The sequence below is a fragment of the Ixodes scapularis genome, unplaced genomic scaffold (assembly GCF_016920785.2).
Source record: "Ixodes scapularis isolate PalLabHiFi unplaced genomic scaffold, ASM1692078v2 PGA_scaffold2__306_contigs__length_199485367, whole genome shotgun sequence".
Lineage (NCBI taxonomy): Eukaryota > Metazoa > Arthropoda > Arachnida > Ixodida > Ixodidae > Ixodes > Ixodes scapularis.
Genome location: NW_024609857.1, coordinates 41,322,471 through 41,329,279, shown reverse-complemented (window position 1 = coordinate 41,329,279; position 6,809 = coordinate 41,322,471).

The following is a 6,809-nucleotide window of genomic DNA, read 5'->3' as shown; positions in this document are numbered from 1 at the left end:
CGCTCCCACTCTCCCGACGCTGCGCATCACAACGACGCTCCTGCATCGGTGTCCAACAACCTTAACGTTGTTATCGACGGCCTCGACGCATCGGCACTCATGAACACCGGAGCAGACTACTCAGTCTTGAGTGGGAGGCTCTCCCGCCGCCTTCGAAAAGTCATGACGCCGTGGGATGGACCACAAATAAGAACCGCCGGAGGACACCTCATTACACCAGTTGGGAGACGCACTGCTCGCGTCGAGATACATGGTGAGACGTGCCCTGTCAAGTTCGTCGTTCTGCAAGACTGTTCGAGGGACGTTATTCTCGGAATGGACTTTCTCTGCGAGTATGGCGCCGTCATCGACCTCGGAGCAAACCGGCTAACTCTACGAAAACCTGTTTCACCACCGGAGGAACCCGAAGCGACGTCAACCGCGGTCCGAGTCCTCACAAGTCACGTGAACTTACCGCCGCGGTCGAGTGTCTTCGTACCCGTCGGGATCACCGAAGCTTTCTGCGGCGAAGTTCTGCTTGAAGGAAGCCTCCAGTTGCTTCTAGGAAGAGGAATAGGCGTCGCAAGAGGGGTAGCTGAACTTCAGGATGGCCGCACTGTGGTCCTCATGACGAACTTCCGAAACGAAGTGCAACGCCTCACGAAAGGTGCAGCCGATGGCCACGTCGAGGAACTCCGAAACTCCGCCGAAATCGCCGCCATTACTGACGAATCCTCGCCACCTCAGCAAGACAATACGTCGCCAGCACAGCTAGACATTGACCCTAAGCTTCCGGGCTCGAAACGACGTCAGCTGATTGACCTCCTCGCCGAATACCGCGACTGCTTTGCCACGTCGTCGAAAGTACGCCAAACCGCCGTTGCGAAGCACCGCATCATTACCGAGGACGACGCGCGCCCTGTGCATCGATCTCCATACAGAGTCTCCGTGAAAGAAAGGCAGGTGATCCAGGAGCAAGTTCAAGAGATGCTGAACAACGACATAATTCAACCTTCAAGTAGTCCTTGGGCCTCTCCAGTAGTACTGCTTAAGAAGAAAGACGGGACGCTTAGGTTCCGCGTGGACTACCGGCAGCTGAACGCTGTGACGAAGAAAGACGTCTATCCACTCTCCCGCATCGACGACACGTTAGACCGGCTGCGCCATTCTCGATACTTTTCATCGATGGACCTGAAGAGCGGTTACTGGCAGATCGAAGTCGACGAACGGGACCGAGAGAAGACAGCCTTCGTCACACCGGATGGGCTGTACGAGTTTAAGGTGATGCCCTTCGGACTGTGCACGGCGCCAGCAACGTTCCAGCGTGTCATGGACACCGTCCTGCAGGACTGAAGTGGCAGAGCTGTCTCGTCTACCTCGACGACGTCGTAGTGTTTTCCGGCGACTTCGACGAGCACTTGCGACGACTCCGAGCTGTTCTCCAAGCCATACGGATCGCCGGACTCACCCTCAAGCCGTCAAAGTGTCGGTTCGCCTATGACGAACTGAAGTTCCTTGGTCACGTGGTTAGTAACGAAGGCATTCGCCCAGACCCAGAGAAGACTCGCGTTGTCGCAGCATTTCCAGCGCCAAGAGACAAGAAGGCCGTGCGAAGGTTCCTTGGGCTATGTGCCTACTATCGGCGCTTCGTTCGAGATTTCGCAAGACTTTCCGCACCGCTCACAAACCTCACAAAGGACGCCGAGAAGTTCGAATGGGCCGAGGAGCAGCACCAGGCATTCGACGAGCTGAAGCGACGACTGCAGACTCCTCCTGTTCTTGGACATTTCGACCAGGATGCGGAAACCGAGATTCACACGGACGCAAGCAGCGCAGGAATTGGCGCGGCACTGGTTCAAATACAGGAGGGCAACGAGCGAGTCATCGCCTACGCAAGTCGGACATTGTCCAAGGCGGAAAGAAATTACTCCACGACTGAGAAAGAATGCCTTGCGGTCGTGTGGGCAATCACGAAGTTTCGTCCGTACTTATACGGGAGCCCGTTCCGCGTAGTCACGGACCACCACTCGCTCTGCTGTCTTGCGAACCTCAAGGACCCGTCAGGACGCCTTGCGCGATGGAGTCTCCGACTACAAGAGTTCAACATGACCGTAGTCTACAAGTCAGGCCGCAAGCACAGCGACACCGACTGCCTGTCCAGAGCTCCCGTCGAAACACCTTCCGACAGCAGCGACGACGATGACAACGAGTGTTTCCTGGGCGCAGTGAACACCGACGACATGGCCCGACGTCAACGAGACGATCCTGAGCTGCGCGCACTAATAGAGCACCTGGAAGGGCGTGGGAGTGGCATACCACCTGTTTTTTCACGAGTCCTGCCGACCTTCGCCATTAGACAAGGAGTTCTCTACAAAGAGAACTTCGGCAACAACAACTCGACGTGGCTGCTGGTAATCCCGACCGACCTTCGAGAGGAGATCTTCCAAGCCTGCCACGACGACCCGACGTCCGGACACCTTGGTTACAGCCGGACACTGCCGTATTCGTGAAAAGTATTACTGGCCCAAGCTCCCCAAAACCGTCCACCTATACACACGATCATGCCATGAATGCCAGCGACGAAAGAAACCTCCGACGAGGCCGGCCGGACTCTTGCAGTCAATTCCTCCGCCAACAGCACCCTTCCAGCAGATCGGAATGGATTTACTTGGCCCTTTTCCACCGTCGACGTCGGGAAATCGCTGGATCATCGTCGCCACAGATTATCTCACGCGGTACGCCGAGACAAAAGCCCTTCCATCAGGAACGGCTGTTGAAGTCACCAAGTTTTTCATCGAGTCCATCGTCCTCCGGCACGGCGCTCCCGAAGTCCTGATTTCAGACCGTGGATCCTCCTTCATGGCCCAGCTGACACAAGAAGTCCTTCGTCTCAGCCACACCAGCCATCGTCGCACCACGGCGTACCACCCACAGACCAACGGGCTGACGGAAAGACTCAACAAGACCATCGCCAACATGATTTCCATGCACGTCGACGTGGAGCACAAGACATGGGACGAGGTGTTGCCGTACGTCACCTTTGCCTACAATACGGCCGTGCAAGAAACCACCGGGGTTACACCCTTTCAACTGGTTCATGGTCGCAAAGTGACGAAAATGCTGGACGCAATGTTACCCCACGAACCGACTGTCGACGGAAGCGACGACGCCCAGGTGGTTGCCCAACGGGCAGAAGAAGTCCGTCTGCACACCAGACTCCGGATTCAAGCCCAACAACGTATCGACACTGGCCGCTACAACCTTCGTCGCCGGGACGTCCACTTCCAACCCGGAGACAGGCTGTGGGTGTGGGCACCGATCCGCCGCCGTGGTCTCAGCGAGAAACTCCTGAAGGGCTACTTTGGACCCTACAAAGTGCTTCGTCGACTCGGGGATCTGAACTACGAGGTGATGCCCGACGGAACACGGACTTCATCACGCCGCCCTCCACGACCAGAAGTCGTCCACGTCGTGCGCATGAAGCCGTACTACGCTCGATAGGGCCAGTGAACCTTACGCATTCCAAATGACTCTTTAGTCTACCGTTCTTTTTATTTGCTTTGTTTTGATTTTGGGTTGCATCGGGACGATGCACTTTTTAAAGGGTAATGCCGCGCGCGCAGCTGGCCAAGTAGGCAGCGCGCGCGTGGCCGAACGGTTATCGCGCTTGCCTTACACTCAGAAGGCCAGGGTTCGATTCCTGGCCGCGGCTACACATTTTTGTTGACACTGTAATGTGATGTTCTGGTGTATTAGAGAACCATCTTGCTCATTCGAGGTTAGAATGTTCTACGCGCCGAAGCTTCTACGCCGAACGATCCAGAAACCCATGAGGGTACACAAGGGATTCCGCAAGGCGAGAGGACTCAGTTTTCGCCCCAGCGTTCGACTGTGCTGCTACGCCGACTTCGACGCCCGCGACGCTCTGATAAAACCCGTTTGCTCTACTGATGTCTAACCCCTGGTTAGCTCAATTGGTAGAGCGCTCCACCTGTAATGGAGAGGTCCCGGGTTCGATACCCGGACCAGGCGGATTTTTTCGGTCGCGCACCAGTCACCTAGCTGTGTTTGGAGATTTGTGTTTGTCCTTTGTCCCTCTTGTTCCCCCTCTCCAGGGATTATTTTCGTCATTCTTGTCCAGCTCGCTTGCACCTTTGCATTTAATTGCATTACAATCATAACCTTAAAAATTGCAAGCTTCACCCTTGTTGGTGTTAGACTGGTGGCGGCTGATAAAACCCGTTTGCTCTACTGATGTCTAACCCCTGGTTAGCTCAATTGGTAGAGCGCTCCACCTGTAATGGAGAGGTCCCGGGTTCGATACCCGGACCAGGCGGATTTTTTCGGTCGCGCACCAGTCACCTAGCTGTGTTTGGAGATTTGTGTTTGTCCTTTGTCCCTCTTGTTCCCCCTCTCCAGGGATTATTTTCGTCGCTCTGTTAATATCGTTTGTACCCTTTTATTTTTGGCACAAGTTCGCCAGATTAAACGCTTATTTATTCCTATTTAATTATTGTTTTTTTTTATTATTACCCGTGACAATATAAGGAGGAGGACTAAATAAACCTGGTAGCTGAGTTTGAGACGTCGTCCTGTTCCTTTCTGTTCCTCTCGACTTTTATGTTCATTTCTGCCCCAGTCTCAGGTATATTCAACATGGTTAACATTCACCAGTTCGCCTGCACCCTTACTATGTTATAACAGACTGGAGTGCGGTTCTGTCCAAGGTGTCGGCCGATGAGGCATACGACTGCTTTATTGAATCGTTTTGCGATGTATATAATCATGTATTTAAACACATGAAGCATATAGTTCAAAAAGCTTAGAAAACCATGGATGATAGCAGAAATATTAAAAATTATGACAAAAAAGATGCACTTTGCAGACAATTTATGCGCACAAGAGACCCAGTTGTATTGTCAAGTTTTAAGAGGAAAAGAAACAAGATAACAAGTGAGGTACGACGGGTTAAACGGTCATAATATTATTTGCTTTTTCGGAATGAAAAGAGAACGGATGTTTTGTGGAAGAAGTTAAATTTGATATTACATGAAAGACGTCAGTTTGGGGAAACAACCGGACTTACGATTGAGGGGGATATTAAAAGAGGTAAAGTTCTTGCAGACGTGTTCAAATGATTTTTCTTTGTCGACTTAGTTAATAGCGTTCACTCTGTTGAAGCTTCGAAATGTGTAATATCTTTCTGACAGCATATTTTTCTCTCCAACTAAACACAGGCCTTGAGCTCACAACCCGCGGAATAAAAAAATCATCATACACAACCTCAAGCTTCCAAGAACAGATAGACGAAACTTGATTTTTCAGAAAAATTATAAATCAAGTAACTTCTTGCACTAAGAGCCAAAACGTAGCGGAGTCTTATTCAACAAATTTCCATGCTTTATTATTTGTATTGATCCTTTAAGTATAAACTTGTGTTTTTTTTCCTTTGTTCAAAGCTCTTTCAGTAGAGAACTATAACGGCACACAATTATTTCATAAAACTTTTCACACTTATAGATGTATTGTAAAAGCGCTAAAAACAACGGACAAGTGAAAGAAACGAACAAAACAGAGCGCTACTTGCAACTTCAGTTGCAAGAGCGCTCTTTGTTGTTCGTTTCTTTTACTTGTCCTTTGCTTTTAGGGCTTTTACCCTCGAAAATATGGATCACCAACTAGCCCAAGTGCATACCCTTCTATAGATGTAAATTCTTATCTTTATGAAGCGTTTACGACAACACTCTGCAATAACAACCGGTTGAGCTTAGTATGAGCGTTGCAGAAAAATAAGGATCTGTATTCAGCTGTGTCAAAACACATAATCTAATGTAATAATTCGGGCCCTTATGAAACACTACAGAAATCCATTTGACTAAAAAAAATGACCCGAAGTGTATATCGAAAGAATCAATAACAATGATCAAGCTTAGAAATCTGTTGACTGCCTTCCCTGTGTTTCTTGGTTATAGTGCAATTAAATGCAAAGGTGCAGGTGAGCTGGACAAGAATGACGAAAATAATCTCTGGAGAAGAGGAACAAAAGGGGCAAAAGGCAAACAAATCTTCAAACACAGCTAGGTGACTGGTGCGCGACCGAAAAAATTCGCCTGGTCCGGGTATCGAACCTGGGACCTCTCCATTTCCAGTTGAGCGCTCTACCAACTAAACCTTTCACCCTTGTTAGTGTTAGAATGGTGGCAGCTGATAAAACCCGTTTGCTCTACTGACGTCTAACCGGAAGGCGGAAAACACAGCTGCCGCGCCATCGCACACTGCCCGTACGGTTGTCTTTGATGCCTCCACCGTGCTTCAGTACCGACAACGCTTGCTAACATTAAAATTGCGACGCTTTCAGTGTTTTCAGCCTACCAAACAATTTCGCATAAGGTTTATTGAGATGAGGCAATTTTCTCTGTAATAGTCCCTTTCATGATCTTATCAAGCAACATCGGCCAGAGTGTGTGCCCAAACAATGGCGGACTTCGATAGTTGGTGCTGAAGCTACCATACTTCGTTCACCTCTAAGCTGAGACTGCGGTGGAAGCTACGTTCTCGTTAGACCAGTAATACGCCTCTCTTTCGCAACGTCATCACGCTCCCGGCCATACCCCCGCGCGAAGAGCCGGGTCAGGTGATAAGACGGAGCCGGCTGTTTGGTCTGGCAGGCACTGTAGTCTCAGCTTAAGGTGAACAAAGTATATGGTGCACACTCTTGAAAATAGTCTATTCAAGGGTAGCTGACACCTGTCGGTGGCTGCAATACAAATAGCAGAAGTGCCTATCTGCATTGTTTACTCGTCTCCTATCATTTTTATACAGTCTTTGTT